Source organism: Cherax quadricarinatus, chromosome 17 (assembly GCF_038502225.1).
Source record: "Cherax quadricarinatus isolate ZL_2023a chromosome 17, ASM3850222v1, whole genome shotgun sequence".
Taxonomy (NCBI): domain Eukaryota; kingdom Metazoa; phylum Arthropoda; class Malacostraca; order Decapoda; family Parastacidae; genus Cherax; species Cherax quadricarinatus.
In genome coordinates, this window is record NC_091308.1 from 48008666 (window position 1) to 48032940 (window position 24275).

Genomic DNA, 24275 nt, shown 5'->3' on the forward strand with positions numbered 1-24275 from the left:
ACAGTTCATGGTCTTTCTAATACAGCACGCTCCACCTGGTTTGCTTACATTCTCCGTGAGAACATCTCTATTACATTTCGAAACTTTCCAAAATTTCATGTTTTAAAGTTATTGCATATTTTATATGTATGTACTCTGATAATTATACTTATGTGTACCTGTACCTAAATATACTTACACACTGTGCTGGCATGCAGATACACATTAAAAATCACTAGGTCTCTCTCTACTCTTGACGCCACATTAATAATAATACATAATCTCTTGGGCGCATTAAATGTCGTATATTACATTAGCCCTTTGAGGGTCGCCAGGCCCTCTCAGAGTTGTTCTCAGGATCACCAAAATTAAAAAAAAATAAATTATTTTTTCTTATGAAAAGATAGAGAATCTTTTCCTGATCATAATGACACCAAAAGTATGAAATTTGATGGAAAACTTTCGGAATTATGCTCTTGCGAAGTTAACGGTCTCGACGATGTTCACACATCGGCGATTTTGCCCACTTTGAGCCCTATTTTCAGCCAATTCCAGTGTATTAGTCGACAAAAATCATAACTATTTCGTTAGAACTCCGTTTTTTCTATCGAATGAGTACAAGAAACCACCCATTTACTGATTTCAACTATCCAATAAAGTGGTCAGAATTTAGCAATTTTGCCAATTTCACACAAATTTCAAAAGATGCCAATTTCCAAATAGGGTCCAGAATAAACAAGAAAGACATTCCTGGCACTAAAATAACATTTCCTCTGTTCATTAGTCATGTCCCCATGCCCCTCTTACATTTCTTTTGCTTTCCACTTTGAATTTTCATTCTCACAAAAAATAGAAGATTTACTGTTATGCAGACTACTGTATTAGTGTAGAAATGGTATAAATAATATCAGCGCACTTGTGAAAGAATATTAGATTCACCAGTTGACATGTATTGGACGCGTGGCATGATTTGTTTACTTTTGAAGTTTGGCAAAAATCGAACAATTCTGCTACTTTGAGCTCAATTTCAAGGTACTTTTCATTATGAAACCAATCAAAATCATCTCAATTTCTGTAATATGTCTTCCATTCTATAAAATAAGACCAGGAAAACTAGAATACAACCATAAATACCATACGAAAATACAGTGCAAAGTCGCTGTTTTATTCCAAAAACACGGTCAAAGTTTTTTTTTCTCATTTTTTTATACTGCGCACACTGACCACATAGACCCATTCTTTCACCAGCTTTCTCTTGCTTGAACTAGTACGGCCAAAACCCCGAAAGGGTTAATATAGACATTTCCATTAATCCATCTATGATATTTGTTTTCAAAATTATATAATAAACACGCTACGTAACGTACAAACATGATAAATACACCCCACAGTAGAATAAATTAACAGAAATATGAGATGTGGTAGCCAGGCGACTTGTAGGACTTGTGGTAGCCAGGCGACTTGTAATCTAACATCAGAGAAAATATTTTTTTTTTTATTATCACACTGGCCGATTCCCACCAAGGCAGGGTGGCCCGAAAAAGAAAAACTTTGACCACAATTCACTCCATCACTGTCTTGCCAGAAGGGTGCTTTACACTACAGTTTTTAAACTGCAACATTAACACCCCTCCTTCAGAGTGCAGGCACTGTACTTCCCATCTCCAGGACTCAAGTCTGGCCTGCCGGTTTCCCTGAACCCCTTCATAAATGTTACTTTGCTCACACTCCAACAGCACGTCAAGTATTAAAAACCATTTGTCTCCATTCACTCCTATCAAACACGCTCACGCATACCTGCTGGAAGTCCAAGCCCCTCTCACACAAAACCTCCTTTACCCCCTCTCTCCAACCCTTCCTAGGCCAACCCCTACCCCGCCTTCCTTCCACTACAGACTGATACACTCTTGAAGTCATTCTGTTTCGCTCCATTCTCTCTACATGTCCGAACCACCTCAACAACCCTTCCTCAGCCCTCTGGACAACAGTTTTGGTAATCCCGCACCTCCTCCTAACTTCCAAACTACGAATTCTCTGCATTATATTCACACCACACATTGCCCTCAGACATGACATCTCCACTGCCTCCAGCTTTCTCCTCGCTGCAACATTCATCACCCATGCTTCACACCCATATAAGAGCGTTGGTAAAACTATACTCTCATACATTCCCCTCTTTGCCTCCAAGGACAAAGTTCTTTGTCTCCACAGACTCCTAAGTGCACCACTCACTCTTTTTCCCTCATCAATTCTATGATTCACCTCATCTTTCATAGACCCATCCGCTGACACGTCCACTCCCAAATATCTGAATACATTCACCTCCTCCATACTCTCTCCCTCCAATCTGATATTCAATCTTTCACCACCTAATCTTTTTGTTATCCTCATAACCTTACTCTTTCCTGTATTCACCTTTAATTTTCTTCTTTTGCACACCCTACCAAATTCATCCACCAATCTCTGCAACTTCTCTTCAGAATCTCCCAAGAGCACAGTGTCATCAACAAAGAGCAGCTGTGACAACTCCCACTTTGTGTGTGATTCTTTATCTTTTAACTCCATGCCTCTTGTCAAGACCCTCGCATTTACTTCTCTTACAACCCCATCCATAAATATATTAAACAACCACGGTGACATCACACATCCTTGTCTAAGGCCTACTTTTACTGGGAAATAATTTCCCTCCCTCCTGTGTCACTAAAATATTACTGGGGGTAGCTAGAAAATTATTCCTTTCATGTGCCTTCACTCAGAGCATCATTTCTTCTAAAAATGGTGTTACAGGAGAATGGGAGTGTTTCTCTATATTTATTCTATTGTATCAATGTGGAGACAACTTGTACACAATGTAAAGTGTATGTATTATGGTATAATACAAACGTGTATGAACGAAAACCAGACGCATTCGCCTGGTTTGTTTACATTATGTGTTGGTGGGGTGGGGTGGGCTGCCCTGGCTGGCTACCATACTTCACAAACCCGACTTCCTACAAAGAAAACTCACCTCTCACCCTACATTAAGACTATAAATATTTTAAGGTAATTAATGAATGTACTGTACAGTGGACCCCGACTAACGAAGGCATCGTCTAATGAAGCATTTGAGCGTAAAAATTTTGGTCCGACCAATGATGAAAAACTCGACCAGCATGATTCATCCCAAATGCATCCACGTGTCCCGTCTGGCCTGAGCGCGCCTTAGCTGCCCTGCCTTCAGTTAGTGTGCCAGTGTTTACAAGCCAGGGCGGTTGCTTCCATGCATACATTCGGTACATTTTGTATTATTCCAGTGTTTTTAGTGCTTGTAACTGCTAAATAAGCCAACATGGGCCCAAAGAAAGCTTCTAGTGCCAACCCTGTGGTAAAAAGGGTGAGAATTACAATCGAAATGAAAAAGGAAATAATAACAAAGTACAAAAGTGGAGTGCGTGTCTCCGAGCTTGCCAGGTTGTATAACAAACCCCAATCAACCATCGCTACTATCTTGGCCAACAGAAAGCCAATCAAGGAAGCTGTTGTTGCAAAAGGTGCAAGTATGTTTTCGAAACACAAATTGCAAGTACTCAAAGATGTTGAGAGACTGTTATTGGTGTGGATAAACGAAAAACAGATATCAGGAAATAGCATCTCTCAAGCGATCATATGTGAAAAGGCATGGCAGTTGCATGAAGATTTAATTAAAAAAATGCCTGCAACTATTGATGATGTGAGTGAATTTAAGGCCAGCAAAGGTTGGTTTGAGAGATTTAAGAATCGTAGTGGTATAAACAGTGTGGTAAGGCACGGTGAGGCTGCCAGTTTCGACCAAAAAGCAGCTGAAAAATATGTGCAGGAATTCCAGGAGTACATAGAGGCTGAAAGATTGCAACCCAACAAGTGTTTAATTGTGATGAAACAGGCCCGTTTTGGAAGATAATGCCAAACAGGACCTACATTACACAGGAGGAAAAAGCACTGCCAGAACACAAGCCTATGAAAGACAGGCTAACCTTAATGTTTGTAGTAATGCTAGTGAGGATTGCAGAGTGAAGCCTCTACTCGTTTATCACCCTGAAACTCCCAGAGTGTTCAAGAAAAACAATGTTGTCAAGGCTAATTTGTGTGTGATGTGGAGGGCAAACAGTAAGGCATGGGTCACTAGGGACATTTTCTATGATTGGTTTTATCATGTGTTTGGCCCCACTGTGAAAAATTACCTCCTCGAAAATAAATTGGACCTTAAATGCCTCCTAGTATTAGACAATGCTCCTGCTCATCCTTCAGACTTGCCAAAGCGAATTTCGGGGAGGTTGTAATGCTACCTGACGAATGTGAGTCGACTACTGGGAGCATCACGACGGACGACGCCAAGGAAGGTAAAAACATTGTTGTTGTTGGCGATAGCCAGATTAGGTACATGGATAGGGCATTCTGCTTGAAGGATAGGAGTAGGAGGCAGAGAGTGTGTTTTCCTGGGGCTGGGATGAAGGATATTGTTAGCCGTCTGGATGACATCATGAGAGGTAATGGGAGCAATCCTGTTATCTGTCTCAGTGCTGGAGGCAACGATGTTGGCAGACGTAGGAGTGAGGACCTGATTAGCAGGTATAAGTCAGCTATAGAGATAATTAGGAGGAAGGGTGGGAAAACTGTCATATGTGGCATTTTGCCAAGGAGAGGAGTTGGAAATGAATGGTTGTACAGGACAATTGGTGTCAATTGTTGGCTGGACAAATACTGTAAGGAAAATGCAGTAGCATTCATTGACAACTAGGACCTCTTCTATGGCAGAAATGACATGTATGCCAGGGATGGGGTACACTTATCTAGGCTTGGGGTGGGAGCACTGGCCAACACAGTTGAGGGAGCAGTTAGGTCTTTAAACTAGAAATATATAGTGGTATGGGTTTTCGTGGAAAATCAATGAATTTTGAGTGTAACGATTGTGTGAGTTTCAAGGAAACCAGTTATAGGCAGAATGAGGAAGAGTTATAGATGAACATAGGAAAGCCAGTGGCATTAGGTGATAAGGAGAGCAACAGGCAAAGTGGAGGAACAGAAATCAGGAAGAAAAAAGAGAAGGGAGGGTCCTTGAATATTATTTTTATTTTATTATCACACTGGCCGATTCCCACCAAGGCAGGGTGGCCCGAAAAAGAAAAACTTTCACCATCATTCACTCCATCACTGTCTTGCCAGAAGGGTGCTTTACACTACAGTTTTTAAACTGCAACATTAACACCCCACCTTCAGAGTGCAGGCACTGTACTTCCCATCTCCAGGACTCAAGTCCGGCCTGCCGGTTTCCCTGAATCCCTTCATAAATGTTACTTTGCTCACACTCCAACAGCACGTCAAGTATTAAAAACCATTTGTCTCCATTCACTCCTATCAAACACGCTCATGCATGCCTGCTGGAAGTCCAAGCCCCTCGCACACAAAACCTCCTTTACCCCCTCCCTCCAACCTTTCCTAGGCTGACCCCTACCCCGCCTTCCTTCCACTACAGACTGATACACTCTTGAAGTCATTCTGTTTCGCTCCATTCTCTCTACATGTCCAAACCACCTCAACAACCCTTTCTCAGCCCTCTGGACAACAGTTTTGGTAATCCCGCACCTCCTCCTAACTTCCAAACTACGAATTCTCTGCATCATATTCACACCACACATTGCCCTCAGACATGACATCTCCACTGCCTCCAGCCTTCTCCTTGCTGCAACATTCATCACCCACGCTTCACACCCATATAAGAGCGTTGGTAAAACTATACTCTCATACATTCCCCTCTTTGCCTCCAAGGACAAAGTTCTTTGTCTCCACAGACTCCAAAGTGCACCACTCACTCTTTTTCCCTCATCAATTCTATGATTCACCTCATCTTTCATAGACCCATCCGCTGACACGTCCACTCCCAAATATCTGAATACGTTCACCTCCTCCATACTCTCTCCCTCCAATCTTTCATCACCTAATCTTTTTGTTATCCTCATAACCTTACTCTTTCCTGTATTCACCTTTAATTTTCTTCTTTTGCACACCCTTCCAAATTCATCCACCAATCTCCGCAACTTCTCTTCAGAATCTCCCAAGAGCACAGTGTCATCACCAAAGAGCAGCTGTGACAACTCCCACTTTGTGTGTGATTCTTTATCTTTTAACTCCACGCCTCTTGCCAAGACCCTCGCATTTACTTCTCTTACAACCCCATCTATAAATATATTAAACAACCACGGTGACATCACACATCCTTGTCTAAGGCCTACTTTTACTGGGAAAAAATTTCCCTCTTTCCTACATACTCTAACTTGAGCCTCACTATCCTCGTAAAAACTCTTCACTGCTTTCAGTAACCTACCTCCTACACCATACACTTGCAACATCTGCCACATTGCCCCCCTATCCACCCTGTCATATGCCTTTTCCAAATCCATAAATGCCACAAAGACCTCTTTAGCCTTATCTAAATACTGTTCACTTATATGTTTCACTGTAAACACCTGGTCCACACACCCCCTACCTTTCCTAAAGCCTCCTTGTTCATCTGCTATCCTATTCTCCATCTTACTCTTAATTCTTTCAATTATAACTCTACCATACACTTTACCAGGTATACTCAACAGACTTATCCCCCTATAATTTTTGCACTCTCTTTTATCCCCTTTGCCTTTATACAAAGGAACTATGCATGCTCTCTGCCAATCCCTAGGTACCTTACCCTTGAATATATATTACACAAATAGTTGTAGTGTTAGGAATAAGATGGACGAGTTGAGACTAGTTGCTAGTGCAGGTAACATTGATATATTTGCCTTAACTGAGACGTGGTTCAATACAAAAAGTCGGGACATGCCTGCTAAATGTCACATACAGGGTTTTAAATTGTTCCAAGTGGACAGAAGTATCGGGAAGGGGGGTGGGGTGGCACTGTATGTCCGAGATCGCTTAAACTGTTGCATAAAAACAGGTATAAAGTCTGAAACCCATACTGAGTCTGTTTGGATAGAATTTTCAGAGGGACATGAAAAATTGATTTTAGGTGTAATATACCATCCCCCAAACTTAGATAGGGACCAAGGGAGACTACTATGGGAGGAAATTGTTAAGGCCACCAGGCACAATAACGTAGTAATTCTAGGAGACTTTAACTTTAGTCATATTGATTGGAATTTCTTGACTGGGAATTTAGAATCAAACGACTTCTTAGAAGTAGTTCAGGATTGTTTTTTGAAGCAGTTTGTGACAGAGCCTACATGGGGAAATAACTTGCTTGACTTAGTTCTGGCAAACAATGAATCCCTTGTTAATAATTTAGAAATTTCAGAGGAACTTGGTGCTAGCGACCACAAATCAATTCCTTTTAGCATTGAATGGAAGTATGATAGTAGGGATAACTCAGTAACAGTTCCATATTTTTGCTTAGCAGATTACAATGGGCTTAGAGAACACTTATCATCTGTAGACTGGAGTAATGAAGAGAGCTATCAGTATGACAGCTTTCTAAGCACAATACATGCTGCCCGAAGGACATTTATCCCATGTAAGGAAATTAGATCGAATAGAAATGACCCCAAATGGATTAATAATAGGCTCAAATATCTTTTAGGACAGAAGAAAGAAAATTATAGGCGTATAAAGAGGTGAGGGTCGTCTTATGAATCAATATATTGACATTAACCCCTTGACTGTCGCAACCCCCAATCCTGAGGTGTCTCCTGGTGTCGCAAAATTTCAAAAAAAAAAAAAAATTATTTTTTTCTTATGAAGTGATAGAGAATCTTTTCCCGATTGTAAAGACACCAAAAAAACGAAATTTTATGGAAAACTGACGGAATTACGCTCTCGCAAAGTTAGCGACCTCGGCGATATTTACAAATCGGCGATTTCGCCCACTTTGAGCCCTATTTTCGGCTAATTCCATTATTCCAGTCAACCAAACTTATAGCTATTTCTTCAGAACTCCATTTTTTCTATCGATTTAATACAAGAAACTACCCATTTACTGATTTCAACTACCCAATAACATGGTCAGAAATTTGCAATTTGGCCAATTTCACGAAAATTAAAAAATAAGACAATTTCAAAATAAGGACCAGAATGAACAATGCAGACATTCCTGGCTCTAAAATAACATTTTCTTTGTTCATCAGTCATGTCTCCAGGCCCCTCTGATATTACTCTTGCTTTCTATTTTGAAATTTTATTCAAACAAAAAGTAGAAGATTTACTGTTATGCAGACTACTGCAATACTGTAATAATTGTAAAAATTACATCAACCCATTCATGACTGCATATTATAATGGCTATTTGGACATTTATTGGACAATGACATCATTTGTTTACTTTTGAACATCGGCAAAAATCAAACATTTCCCGTACTTTGTGCTCCATTTCCAGGTTTTTTTTTATAGTAAAATCAATCAAAATCACTTCTATTTCATTAATATATTTTCAATTCTATCAAATGAGACCAAGAAACGAGAATACAACCATAAATACTATACGGAAATAGACCACAAAGTCGGCATTTTAATTAAAAAAGCGGTCATTTTTTTTTCTCATTATGCACTGTGTGCTCCAGGATTTTTTTGATATGGTGCACACTGTCCACACGGACCCAATCCCTCACATGTGGGCCTACCAGCTTTCTCCTGCTTGATTTGAAGCCGCTAGAATTTATGAGTATATATACATCAAACATGGTACCTCGTAAGACGTATATATACAGCCGCGACAGTCAAAGGGTTAAGAGGGACGTTAAAAAGGGGATAAGAAAACGGGACTATGAAATTAAAGTTGCTAGGGATTCGAAAACTAACCCAAAGGGTTTTTTCCAGGTTTACAGAACAAAAGTTAAAGATAAGATAGGTCAGGGGTTTCAAAGAGAGTTAGAGCTAAAGAAGGAGTAGCAATAATGTTGAAGGATAAGCTATGGCAGGAAAAGAGGGACTACAAATGTATAAATTCAAGGATTATGTGGAGTAAAATAAAGATTGGATGTGAAAAGTGGGTTATAGTAAGCGTGTATGCACCTGGAGAAGAGAGAAGTGTAGAGGAGAGAGAGAGAGATTTTGGGAAATGTTGAGTGAATGCGTGGGGAGTTTTGAATCAAGTGTGAGAGTAATGATGGTTGGGGATTTCAATGCTAAAGTGGGTAAAAATGTTATGGAGGGAGTAGTAGGTAAATTTGGGGTGCCAGGGGTAAATGTAAATGGGGAGCCTTTAATTGAGCTATGTGTAGAAAGAAATTTGGTAATAAGTAATACATATTTTATGAAAAAGAGGATAAATAAATATACAAGGTATGATGTAGCATGTAATGAAAGTAGTTTGTTAGATTATGTATTGGTGGATAAAAGGTTGATGGGTAGGCTCCAGGATGTACATGTTTATAGAGGGGCAACTGATATATCGGATCATTATTTAGTTGTAGCTACAGTTAGAGTAAGAGGTAGATGGGAAGAGAGGAAGGTGGCAACAACAAGTAAGAGGGAGGTGAAAGTGTATAAACTAAGGGAGGAGGAAGTTCGGGCGAGATATAAGCGACTATTGGCAGAAAGGTGGGCTAGTGCAAAGATGAGTAGTGGGGGGGTTGAAGAGGGTTGGAATAGTTTTAAAAATGCAGTATTAGAATGTGGGGCAGAAGTTTGTGGTTATAGGAGGGTGGGGGCAGGAGGAAAGAGGAGAGATTGGTGGAATGATGAAGTAAAGGGTGTGATAAAAGAGAAAAAGGTAGCTTACGAGAGGTTTTTACAAAGCAGAAGTGTTATAAGAAGAGCAGAGTATATGGAGAGTAAAAGAAAGGTGAAGAGAGTGGTGAGAGAGTGCAAAAGGAGAGCAGATGAAAGAGTGGGAGAGGCACTGTCAAGAAATTTTAATGAAAATAAGAAAAAATTTTGGAGTGAGTTAAACAAGTTAAGAAAGCCTAGGGAAAGTATGGGTTTGTCAGTTAAAAACAGAGTAGGGGAGTTAGTAGATGGGGAGAGGGAGGTATTAGGTAGATGGCGAGAATATTTTGAGGAACTTTTAAATGTTGAGGAAGAAAGGGAGGCGGTAATTTCATGCACTGGCCAGGGAGGTATACCATCTTTTAGGAGTGAAGAAGAGAAGAATGTAAGTGTGGGGGAGGTACGTGAGGCATTACGTAGAATGAAAGGGGGTAAAGCAGCTGGAACTGATGGGATCATGACAGAAATGTTAAAAGCAGGGGGCGATATAGTGTTGGAGTGGTTGATACTTTTGTTTAATAAATGTATGAAAGAGGGGAAGGTACCTAGGGATTGGCGGAGAGCATGTATAGTCCCTTTATATAAAGGGAAAGGGGGCAAAAGAGATTGTAAAAATTATAGAGGAATAAGTTTACTGAGTATACCAGGAAAAGTATATGGTAGAGTTATAATTGAAAGAATTAGAGGTAAGACAGAAAGTAGAATTGCGAATGAGCAAGGAGGTTTCAGAGTGGGTAGGGGATGTGTAGATCAAGTGTTTACATTGAAGCATATATGTGAACAGTATTTAGATAAAGGTAGGGAACTTTTTATTGCATTTATGGATTTAGAAAAGGCATATGATAGAGTGGATAGAGGAGCAATGTGGCAGATGTTGCAAGTATATGGAATAGGTGGTAAGTTACTAAATGCTGTAAAGAGCTTTTATGAGGATAGTGAGGCTCAGGTTAGGGTGTGTAGAAGAGAGGGAGAATACTTCCCAGTAAAAGTAGGTCTTAGACAGGGATGTGTAATGTCACCATGGTTGTTTAAAATATTTATAGATGGGGTTGTAAAAGAAGTAAATGCTAGGGTGTTCGGGAGAGGGGTGGGATTAAATTATGGGGAATCAAATTCAAAATGGGAATTGACACAGTTACTTTTTGCTGATGGTACTGTGCTTATGGGAGATTCTAAAGAAAAATTGTGAAGGTTAGTGGATGAGTTTGAGAATGTGTGTAAAGGTAGAAAGTTGAAAGTGAACATAGAAAAGAGTAAGGTGATGAGGGTATCAAATGATTTAGATAAAGATAAATTGGATATCAAATTGGGGAGGAGGAGTATGGAAGAAGTGAATGTTTTCAGATACAGTGGACCCCCGCATAGCGACTTTAATCCGTGCAAGAGGGCTCATTGTTATGCGAAATGATCGGTATGCGAATGAATTTTCCCCATAAGAAATAATGGAAATCAAATTAATCCGTGCAAGACACCCAAACCTTTGCTGGCTTTAAATTCACCAATATGAGCACTAGTTCCAGGCATTTTTCCCTGTTCACCTGGGTGTTAGTCGACTGGGGTGGGTTGCATCCTGGGAGACAAGATTAAGGACCCCAATGGAAATAAGTTACAGTCTTCGATGACACTGACTTTTTTGGGTTATCCTGGGTGGCAAATCCTCTGGGGTTAATTGTTTCTTGGTATTCTCAATAAGCCACACCAACAACGGTGCTACAGCAGCAGCAGCAGCAGCTGACAGTGCTACAGCAGCAGCAGACGATGCTACAGCAGCAGCAGACGATGCTACAGCAGCAGCAGACGATGCTACAGCAGCAGCAGCTGACGGTGGTACAGCAGCAGCAGCAGCTGACAGTGCTACAGCAGCAGAAGACGATGCTACAGCAGCAGCAGACGATGCTACAGCAGCAGCAGACGGTACTACAGCAGCAGCAGCAGCTGACGGTGGTACAGCAGCAGCAGCAGCTGACAGTGCTACAACAGCAGCAGCAGCTGACAGTGCTACAGCAGCAGCAGACGATGCTACAGCAGCAGCAGACGGTACTACAGCAGCAGCTGACGGTGGTACAGCAGCAGCAGCAGCTGTACCACCAATAGTAGCGATGGTTGATTGGGGTTTATTATACAACCTGGCCAGCTTGGAGACATGCACTCCACTTTCATACTTATCAATGATCTTTTTCTTCATCTCTATAGTAATTCTCATCCTTATTGCTGTAGGGTTGGCACTAGAAGCTTTCTTGGGGCCCATGGTCACTTATTTTGCAGATAAAATCACCAAAAACACTGTAATAATACGAAATGTTCCGATTGTATGCTTGGATGTTACCGCGGAGGCTGGCTGGTAAACAATGCCACCGGCGGCACATGTGAGGCTGGCTAAGGGCGCACATTGGACGCGTCTCGGACGAAGAGCGGTGACCGGGTTTTTGAGCGGTATGCGAGGCAAAATTTTTGCGATAAAAGCGAGCAGTATGCGGATTGAACGTTATGTGATGCCGACGGTATGCGGGGGTCCACTGTACTTGGGAGTTGACATGTCGGCGGATGGATTTATGAAGGATGAGGTTAATCAGAGAATTGATGAGGGAAAAAACGTGAGTGGTTATTATTATTATCACACCGGCCGATTCCCACCAAGGCAGGGTGGCCCGAAAAAGAAAAACTTTCACCATCATTCACTCCATCACTGTCTTGCCAGAAGGGTGCTTTACACTACAGTTTTTAAACTGCAACATTAACACCCCTCCTTCAGAGTGCAGGCACTGTACTTCCCATCTCCAGGACTCAAGTCCGGCCTGCCGGTTTCCCTGAATCCCTTCATAAATGTTACTTTGCTCACACTCCAACAGCACGTCAAGTATTAAAAACCATTTGTCTCCATTCACTCCTATCAAACACGCTCACGCATGCCTGCTGGAAGTCCAAGCCCCTCGCACACAAAACCTCCTTTACCCCCTCCCTCCAACCCTTCCTAGGCCGACCCCTACCCCGCCTTCCTTCCACTACAGACTGATACACTCTTGAAGTCATTCTGTTTTGCTCCATTCTCTCTACATGTCCGAACCACCTCAACAACCCTTCCTCAGCCCTCTGGACAACAGTTTTGGTAATCCCGCACCTCCTCCTAACTTCCAAACTACGAATTCTCTGCATTATATTCACACCACACATTGCCCTCAGACATGACATCTCCACTGCCTCCAGCCTTCTCCTCGCTGCAACATTCATCACCCACGCTTCACACCCATATAAGAGCGTTGGTAAAACTATACTCTCATACATTCCCCTCTTTGCCTCCAAGGACAAAGTTCTTTGTCTCCACAGACTCCTAAGTGCACCACTCACTCTTTTTCCCTCATCAATTCTATGATTCACCTCATCTTTCATAGACCCATCCGCTGACACGTCCACTCCCAAATATCTGAATACGTTCACCTCCTCCATACTCTCTCCCTCCAATCTGATATTCAATCTTTCATCACCTAATCTTTTTGTTATCCTCATAACCTTACTCTTTCCTGTATTCACCTTTAATTTTCTTCTTTTGCACACCCTACCAAATTCATCCACCAATCTCTGCAACTTCTCTTCAGAATCTCCCAAGAGCACAGTGTCATCAGCAAAGAGCAGCTGTGACAACTCCCACTTTGTGTGTGATTCTTTATCTTTTAACTCCACGCCTCTTGCCAAGACCCTCGCATTTACTTCTCTTACAACCCCATCTATAAATATATTAAACAACCACGGTGACATCACACATCCTTGTCTAAGGCCTACTTTTACTGGGAAAAAATTTCCCTCTTTCCTACATACTCTAACTTGAGCCTCACTATCCTCGTAAAAACTCTTCACTGCTTTCAGTAACCTACCTCCTACACCATACACTTGCAACATCTGCCACATTGCCCCCCTATCCACCCTGTCATACGCCTTTTCCAAATCCATAAATGCCACAAAGACCTCTTTAGCCTTATCTAAATACTGTTCACTTATATGTTTCACTGTAAACACCTGGTCCACACACCCCCTACCTTTCCTAAAGCCTCCTTGTTCATCTGCTATCCTATTCTCCGTCTTACTCTTAATTCTTTCAATTATAACTCTACCATACACTTTACCAGGTACACTCAACAGACTTATCCCCCTATAATTTTTGCACTCTCTTTTATCCCCTTTGCCTTTATACAAAGGAACTATGCATGCTCTCTGCCAATCCCTAGGTACCTTACCCTCTTCCATACATTTATTAAATAATTGCACCAACCACTCCAAAACTATATCCCCACCTGCTTTTAACATTTCTATCTTTATCCCATCAATCCCGGCTGCCTTACCCCCTTTCATTTTACCTACTGCCTCACGAACTTCCCCCACACTCACAACTGGCTCTTCCTCACTCCTACAAGATGTTATTCCTCCTTGCCCTATACACGAAATCACAGCTTCCCTATCTTCATCAACATTTAACAATTCCTCAAAATATTCCTTCCATCTTCCCAATACCTCTAACTCTCCATTTAATAACTCTCCTCTCCTATTTTTAACTGACAAATCCATTTGTTCTCTAGGCTTTCTTAACTTGTTAATCTCACTCCAAAACTTTTTCTTATTTTCAACAAAATTTGTTGATAACATCTCACCCACTCTCTCATTTGCTCTCTTTTTACATTGCTTCACCACTCTCTTAACTTCTCTCTTTTTCTCCATATACTCTTCCCTCCTTGCATCACTTCTACTTTGTAAAAACTTCTCATATGCTAACTTTTTCTCCCTTACTACTCTCTTTACATCATCATTCCACCAATCGCTCCTCTTCCCTCCTGCACCCACTTTCCTGTAACCACAAACTTCTGCTGAACACTCTAACACTACATTTTTAAACCTACCCCATACCTCTTCGACCCCATTGCCTATGCTCTCATTAGCCCATCTATCCTCCAATAGCTGTTTATATCTTACCCTAACTGCCTCCTCTTTTAGTTTATAAACCTTCACCTCTCTCTTCCCTGATGCTTCTATTCTCCTTGTATCCCATCTACCTTTTACTCTCAGTGTAGCTACAACTAGAAAGTGATCTGATATATCTGTGGCCCCTCTATAAACATGTACATCCTGAAGTCTACTCAACAGTCTTTTATCTACCAATACATAATCCAACAAACTACTGTCATTTCGCCCTACATCATATCGTGTATACTTATTTATCCTCTTTTTCTTAAAATATGTATTACCTATAACTAAACCCCTTTCTATACAAAGTTCAATCAAAGGGCTCCCATTATCATTTACACCTGGCACCCCAAACTTACCTACCACACCCTCTCTAAAAGTTTCTCCTACTTTAGCATTCAAGTCCCCTACCACAATTACTCTCTCACTTGGTTCAAAGGCTCCTATACATTCACTTAACATCTCCCAAAATCTCTCTCTCTCCTCTGCATTCCTCTCTTCTCCAGGTGCATACACGCTTATTATGACCCACTTCTCGCATCCAACCTTTACTTTAATCCACATAATTCTTGAATTTACACATTCATATTCTCTTTTCTCCTTCCATAACTGATCATTTAACATTACTGCTACCCCTTCCTTTGCTCTAACTCTCTCAGATACTCCAGATTTAATCCCATTTATTTCCCCCCACTGAAACTCTCCTACCCCCTTCAGCTTTGTTTCGCTTAGGGCCAGGACATCCAACTTCTTTTCATTCATAACATCAGCAATCATCTGTTTCTTGTCATCCGCACTACATCCACGCACATTTAAGCAACCCAGTTTTATAAAGTTTTTCTTCTTCTCTTTTTTAGTAATTGTATACAGGAGAAGGGGTTACTAGCCCATTGCTCCCGGCATTTTAGTCGCCTCATACGACACGCATGGCTTACGGAGGAAAGATTCTTTTCCACTTCCCCATGGACAATAGAAGAAATAAAAAAGAACAAGAGCTATTTAGAAAAAGGAGAAAAACCTAGATGTATGTATATATATATATGCATGTGCGTGTCTGTGAAGTGTGACCAAAGTGTAAGTAGGAGTAGCAAGATATCCCTGTTATCTTAGCGTGTTTATGAGACAGAAAAAGAAACCAGCAATCCTACCATCATGCAAAACAGTTACAGGTTTTTGTTTCACAGTCATCTGGCAGGACGGTAGTACTTCCCTGGGTGGTTGCTGTCTACCAACCTACTACGTGAGTGGTGCGTTGAGGTATATGTGGAGTCAAAAAACGCTATCTATGGAGGCAAAGAAGGGAATGTATGAAAGTATAGTAGTACCAACACTCTTATATGGATGTGAAGCTTGGGTGGTAAATGCAGCAGCGAGGAGACGGTTGGAGGCAGTGGAGATGTCCTGTCTAAGGGCAATGTGTGGTGTAAATATTACGCAGAAAATTCGGAGTGTGGAAATTATGAGAAGGCGTGGAGTTAATAAAAGCATTAGTCAGAGGGCAGAAGAGGGGTTGTTGAGGTGGTTTGGTCATTTAGAGAGAATGGATCAAAGTAGAATGACATGGAAAGCATATAAATCTATAGGGGAAGGAAAGAGGGGTAGGGGTCGTCCTCGAAAGGGTTGGAAAGAGGGGGTAAAGGAGGTTTTGTGGGTGAAGGGCTTGGATTTCCAGCAAGCGTGCATGAGTGTGTTAGATAGGAGTGAATGGAGACGAATGATACTTGGGACCTGACGATCTGTTGGAGTGTGAGCAGGGTAATATTTAGTGAAGGGATTCAGGGAAACCGGTTATTTTCATATAGTCGGACTTGAGTCCTGGAAATGGGAAGTACAATGCCTGCACTTTAAAGGAGGGGTTTGGGATATTGGCAGTTTGGAGGGATATGTTGTGTATCTTTATACGTATATGCTTCTAAACTGTTGTATTCTGAGCACCTCTGCAAAAGCAGTGATAATGTGTGAGTGTGGTGAAAGTGTTGAATGATGATGAAAGTATTTTCTTTTTGGGGATTTTCTTTCTTTTTTGGGTCACCCTGCCTCGGTGGGAGACGACCGACTTGTTGAAAAAAAAAAAAAAAAAAAAAGATAGGTCCCCTTAAAAATAACTCTGGGCATCTCACTGACAAGGAGAATGAAATGTGTTCTATTCTTAATAATTATTTTATCTCGGTTTTCACTCAGGAAGACACTGACAATATCCCAGTTATTAATTTTTATAGTAGGCTTGAAGATGATAAATTATGCAATATCACAGTCACTAGCGAAATGGTTAAAAAACAGATAGACCGGTTAAAGCAAAATAAATCCCCGGGCCCTGATGAACTTTTTTCAAGGATTCTTAAAGAGTGTAAAGTGGAACTCTGTGAACCTTTAACTAATATTTTTAATTTATCTCTTCAAACAGGTGTAGTGCCTGATATGTGGAAGATGGCTAATGTAATTCCTATTTTTAAAGCAGGGGACAAGTCGTTACCGTCAAATTACCGCCCAATAAGCCTGACCTCAATTGTAGGCAAATTACTAGAGTCAATTACAGCTGATAATATAAGAAGCCATCTCGATAGGCATAATTTGATTAATGATACTCAACATGGTTTCACCAGGGGCCGTTCCTGCCTAACTAATTTATTAACCTTCTTCAGCAAAGCTTTTGAGGCCGTTGATCAGAATAAAGAATTCGATATTGTTTATTTAGATTTTAGTAAGAATTTTGATAGAGTACCACATCAGAGACTTTTGAAGAAAGTAGCTGCTCATGGCACTGGGGGAAAAATGCTGTCATGGATCGAGTCATGGCTCACCAATAGGAAGCAGAGAGTGTGCATAAATGGGGTTAAATCTGAGTGGGGATCTGTAACAAGTGGCATTCTGCAGGGATCAGTTTTAGGCCCATTGCTGTTTATTATATATATAAACGACCTTGATGAGGGAATTACTAGTGACATAAGCAAATTTGCTGATGACACGAAGATAGGTAGGATAATCGATTCAGACGTTGAAGTCTCACAACTTCAGGAGGATTTAGACAAACTAAATTCGTGGTCAGAAAAGTGGCAGATGCAGTTCAATGTAGATAAATGTAAAGTTCTAAAGCTCGGAAATGTCCATAACCCTAGCACCTACCAGCTTAATAATGTTGAACTTAGCCATATAAATTGCGAGAAAGATTTGGGGGTTATGGTAAGCAGCAACCTTAAACCAAGACAGCAGTGCCTAAGCGTGCGTAATAAGGCAAATAGATTATTGGGATTTATATCAAGAAGTGTAAGCAACAGAAGTCCAGAGCTTATACTGCAGCTTTATACATCATTAGTAAGGCCTCACCTAGATTATGCAGCTCAGTTCTGGTCTCCATATTACAGAATGGACATAAATTCATTAGAAAACATTCAGCGTAGAATGACTAAATTAATACATAGCATTAGAAATCTTCCTTATGAAGAAAGATTGAAGACACTTAAATTACATTCACTTGTTAGACGAAGAATGAGGGGAGACCTCATCGAAGTGTATAAGTGGAAGATGGGTATTAATAAGGGGGATATTAGCAAGGTTTTGAGGATATCTCTCCAGGAGAGAACCTGCAGTAATGGATTCAAATTGGACAAGTTTAGATTTAGAAGGGATGTAGGAAAGTATTGGTTTGGAAATAGGGTAGTTGATGAGTGGAACAGTCTACCTAGTTGGGTTATTCAGGCTAGGACTTTGGGTAGTTTCAAATATAGGTTGGATAAATACATGAATGAGAGGGGTTGGATTTGAGTTATCAGAGCTTATTTCTTGGGTGGCATTGAAAATTGGGTTGGGCAAACATTTTGTTAGTGGGATGGATTGTAAAGGACCTGCCAAGTATGGGCCAACAGGCCTGCTGCAGTGTTCCTCCTTTCTTATGTTCTTATAAAAGTGAAGTTTTTGCCTCCTAATACCACTCCTTTACTCCAGCCCATGAACCAGCAGGTCATTTCAAATTTCAAAAAACTGTACACCAAAGCAATGTTTCAAAAATGCTTTGAAGTGACCTCAGACACTCGATTGACCCTAAGAGAGTTTTGGAAAGATCACTTTAGTATCCTCAATTGCATAAACCTTAAAGGTAAGGCTTGGGAGGGAGTGACTAACAGGACCTTGAACTCTGCTTGGAGGAAGCTGTGGCCACAATGTGTACAAGAGAGGGATTTTGAAGGGTTTGGGGCTAACCCTGAGGAGCCTATGCCAAATGTGGAATCTACTGTGGCACTGGGGTAGTCCATGGGGTTGGAGGTTAGTGGGGAGGATGTGGAAGAGTTGGTGGAGGACAACGATGAAGAACTAACCACTGATGAACTGCACGAGCATCTGCAACAGCAAGAGGTCACAACTGAGAAAATTGCTTCAGAGGAGGGGAGAGAGAAATTGAGGAAGTTGCCTTCTTCAACGATTAACCCTTTGAGGGTTTTCGTCGTACTAGTACATCTTACGCGTAGGGGTTTTTGACGTACTAGTACTCATAAATTCTAGCGGCCTCAAATCTAGTGGGAGAAAGCTGGTAGGCCTTCATATGAAAGAATGGGTCTATGTGGTCAGTGTGCACAGTCTAAAAAAAATCCTGCAGCACACAGTGCATAATGAGAAAAAAAAAACTTTGACCATTTTTTTTTAATAAATCAGCGACTTTGCAGTGTATTTTCGTATGGTATTTATTGTTGTATTCTAGTTTTCTTGGTCTCATTTTATAGAATGGAAGACATATTACTGAAATTGAGATGATTTTGACTGGTTTTACAATGAAAGGTGCCTTGAAATTGAGCTCAAAGTAGCAGAAATGTTCGATTTTTACCAAACTTCAAAAGTAAACAAATCGTGCCAAGTGTGCAATACACGTCAACTGGTGAGTCTAATATTCTTTCACAAGTGCACCAATAATATTTATACCATTTTTTACACTAATGCAGTAGTCTGCATAACAGTAAATCTTATATTTTTTGTGAGAATAAAAATTCAAAGTGGAAAGCAAAAGAATATAAGAGGGGCCTTGAGACGTGACTAATGACTAGAGGAAATGTCATTTTAGTGCCAGGAATGTCTTTCTTGTTTATTCTGGATCCTATTCGGAAATTGGCATCTTTTGAAATTTGTGTGAAATTGGCAAAATTGCTAAATTCTGACCACTGTACTGGATAGTTGAATTTATAAATGGGTGGTTTCTTGCACCCATTCGATAGAAAAAAATGGAGTTCTAGCGAAATATTCATGTTTTTTGTCGACTAGTACAGTGAAATTGGCCGAAAATGGGGCTCAAAGTGGGCAAAATCGCCGATCCGTAAACATCGCCAAGAACGCTAACTTTGCGAGAGCATAATTCCGTAAGTTTTCTATCAAATTTCAAACTTTTGGTGTCGTTATGATCGGGAAAAGATTCTCTATCTTTTCATAGGAGAAAATAATTTTTTTTTTTTAAATTTGGCCGACCCTGAGAACGAGTTTCGGAGAGGGCCTGTCGACCCTCAAAGGGTTAAGGAAATGTGTACAATGTAGACAAAGGTGCGAACCTTTATGTAGGAAAATCACTGTGACACAGATTGCAAGCCATGCTGGTGACTTTTACAATGACAATGTTGTGACCCACTTTAGGAAAATCTTTAAGGAACACGAGGTACAGAGCTCTATGGACAGATTTTTGGTGTGACAGAGGTCCAGTGACTCTCAAGTTGTTCCCAGTGGCATTAAAAAACAAAGAAGGGAAGTAACCCTGGAAAAGGACTTGTTACCTAAAGTCCTTATGGAAGGGGATTCCCCTTCCAAAATTTAACCCCTTCAGGGTCCAAGGCCACAATCTGAAGTGCTGCTCCAGTGTCCAAGAAATTTTGAAAAAAAAAAAATTATTTTTTCTTACAGAATTAAAGAGTATATTTTTGTAAAGGTAATAAGACAATTTTTTTTTTTTCTAATCAGTACGTACCGAGATACAGCAGCGGGAAGTTGACCCAAAATGACCGGGTGGCGGCAACATCAGTGACTTCCGCAAAATCCCATTTTTTTATTTTATGTTTTTTATACTTTTTTCTTTTCTTTTCTAATTTTTTTCTTTTTTTAATAACATTTGTGGCCTGTGAGACCAGTATAATGTATATTGTATAAGTGTACACTCATTGTATTCAACACAATAACTGCACTAATTTATCATTATATTGCTTACAAAACTTGTTTACAAGTTTATTGTAAACAAAATGATGAAAATATTAGTGCGGTTATTGTGTTGAATACAATGGTACCATATAGTACCATATGGTACAATGGTGCCATAGGGTGCAATTGTACCATATGGTACAATGGCACCATATGATACAATGGTACCATATGGTACAATGGCACATGATACAATGGTACCATATGATACAATGGTACCATATGGTACAATGGCACCATTTGGTACAATGGTACCATATGATACAATGGTACCATATGGTGCAATGGTACCTTATTACATGGAGTTTACATGGAGAGAGTTCCGGGGGTCAACGCCCCCGCGGCCCGGTCTGTGACCAGGCCTCCTTAGGTCAGCGTCCCAGGATGCGACCCACACCAGTCGACTAACACCCAGGTACCCATTTTACTGATGGGGAACATAGACAACAGGTGGAAAGAAACATGCCCAATGTTTCTACTCTGGCTGGGAATCGAACCCAGGCCCTCGCAGTGTGAAGCGAGAGCGTTATGGTACCATATGATGCAATGGTACCATATGGTACATTGTACCATACAGTACAATGATACCATATGGTTCATTGTACTATATGGTACTGTTGTATTCAACACAATAAACACACTAATATTTTCATTATTATTTTGTTTACAATAGTTGTTTACAACAAAAATATGCAAAAATGGTGTATATTAGTAATGTTCCATTATATATTTACAAGTGTACAGGAACTTGACGTGTTCCTTGAGGTGGATGACAAAGCACTTCGTCTCAGAGTCAGTAGCTAGCTTGTGTGGCCACTCACTCAGTCTTGGCTGGTGTCTCATGCCACCAACACCTATTGACCATATGGTACACAGTATCATATGTTACAGGGTACCATATGGCACATTGTACTATATGGTATAGGGTACCATGCAGTATAGGATAACATATGGTGCAGGGTACCATATTGTGCAGGGTACCATATGGTGCAGGGTACCATATGGTACATTGTACTATATGGTATAGGGTACTATGCAGTACAGGATAACATATGGTACAGGATACCATATGGTGCAGGGTACCATATGGTACAGGATACCATATGGTACAGGGTACCATATGGCACAGGGTACCATATGGCACAGGGTACCATACAGTACAGGACACCATATGGTGCAGATACAGGGATAACTATGGAAATAAGTCACCCTGACTTTTTTGGGTTATCCTAGGATTTTATACATATGCTGCTATGTATGATAATCTATGTAATTGTATTTCTGTACACCTGAATAAACTTACTCAAGTGCATGTGGCATCATAAGTAAGTTTATTTAGTTATACACAAATAAAGTTACATAGAATATCATACTTAGCAGCATATGTTTGGAGAACCTAGGATAACCCAAAAAAGTCAGACAGACTTGTTTCCATTAGGGTCCCTGTACCATATGGTATAATATACCATATGGTACAATGTACTATATGGTACATTGTACCATATGGTACCACTCTACCATACGATGCCATTGTACCATATACCATTGTATGACATGGCACCAATGGTACAATGGTACCATATGGTACCATTGTACCATATGGCACAATGGTACCATATGGTTCAAAACTAAAGAATTCGTCTTCAGCTCCACTTCCATCAGTCTTAGAGCTGTAAGTTGTGAAGAGGGGAGTCAGAATTCGCCCGGAGAGTGAGTGGGGAGTGAGAGCTTCCTTGCCGCCAGGCACAATGAACAAAGCTACTTTGCCGGCATTCCCACAATGCCATGCAGGCATCCAGATTTTTTCTATGGTGTGCACACTGACCAACCAGACCCATTCTCTCAGATGTAGGCCTACCAGCCTTCTCCCGCTAAATTTGACGCCACTAGAATTTTGGCGTAGATCTATGGTTTGGACCATGAACGTAAAGCCGTAGATCTACAGGACGGACCCTGAAAGGGTTAATACACCTCCATCATCTCCCCTCCTCCCATCTCATCACTATATCTTCAATAAAGGTAAGTGTCATTTATTCTTCATTGAGTACAGTACATTATTTATTGGGCATGTATCCTTCTTTTTCTGTGTAGGAAAATGTATATTTCATGTGAAAAACTTTTTTTTCGTACTTTTGGGTGTCTGGAACGGATTAATTGAATTTCCATTATTTCTTATGGGGAAAATTAATTTGACTAACGATAAATTCGTCTAACGATAAGCTCTCTGGAACGGATTAATATCGTTGGCCGAGGGTCCACTCTATATGTATTTTATAGCTCTGGGGCGCTTTAATTAAATATCATAGTATATTACAGTGGAACCTCAAATACTGAACTTTCTTCAGTCCAGAAGGCTGTTCGAGTGCCTTTACCGAATGAATTTATTCCCATCAGGAATAATGTAAATTAGATTAGTCCATTCCAGACCCTCAAAAATACACTTATAAAAGCACTTACAAAAATACACTTACATAATTGGTCGTGTTGGGAGCAGTTCGATTTTTGAGGTTCCACTGTATGTGTAGGTGCGGTGGGGTGGGCTGACCTGGCTGGCTACCATACCTCCCAAACCTGACTTCCTACAAATAAAACTCACCTCTCACCCTACATTATGACTACAAATATTTTAAGGTAAGTAATGGGCGTACTGTGTGTGTATTTTACTTTTTGTTGTTTTTAATGCCTAGTTCTATTGCTAACTTAATATATGTTAGTGTATACTTATTATCTGGCATTTATATGCCCGAGACTGTTCAACTGCCTCCCAGCATACATAAGGGGGATTACCAACAGACCCCTGGCAGTCTTCAAGCTGGCACTGGACAAGCACCTAAAGTCGGTTCCTGACCAGCCGGGCTGTGGCTCATACGTTGGTTTGCGTGCAGCCAGCAGTAACAGCCTGGTTGATCAGGCTCTAATCCACCAGGAGGCCTGGTCACAGACCAGGCCGTGGGGGCGTTGACCCCCAGAACTCTCTCCAGGTAAACTCCAGGTTATAAGTGGAAAAAATGGCATTCTGCTTTCTGGGGATGTTTGCTTTCCGGCAATAGCCTGGAACCTAACCTGCCATATAAGTGGGGCCCTACTGTACTTTTAAATTTGCAAAAACACAGGTTTATCCACATTGCATTAAGATTATCACACACTGACCATATTTTCTAAATTTCTGTATCAAAACAATTTTGGGTAGTGATCTCATCAAGATCAAAACACTTATAGCAGAAATATTTAAAATTAACATTCCAGCTTTACTGTCCATTATTATTAGAGGAAGATGGTCATACATAGACGGTCAAGTAACATGCAATCTACTAATCACAATGAAATTGTCATTAATGATGATTACTGTCAAATAAAACTAGCTTTTCAAAGTAATAACAGTCAGGCAATTGTTTATATGCACAAAAGTTCTCTTATACCAAAATATAACATCATGTAGAAGTTAGGCAAAGCCAGATGTGAGTGTGGGG

General features: G+C 40.6%; 1 protein-coding gene across 3 annotated transcripts in view; it reads right to left on the reverse strand.

Annotated features, from left to right (window-relative positions):
* mtDNA-helicase (mitochondrial DNA helicase) overlaps positions 1-24275 on the reverse strand; it is a gene marked incomplete at its 3' end in the record, with an annotated part of 132972 nt that overhangs the window by 32611 nt on the left and 76086 nt on the right.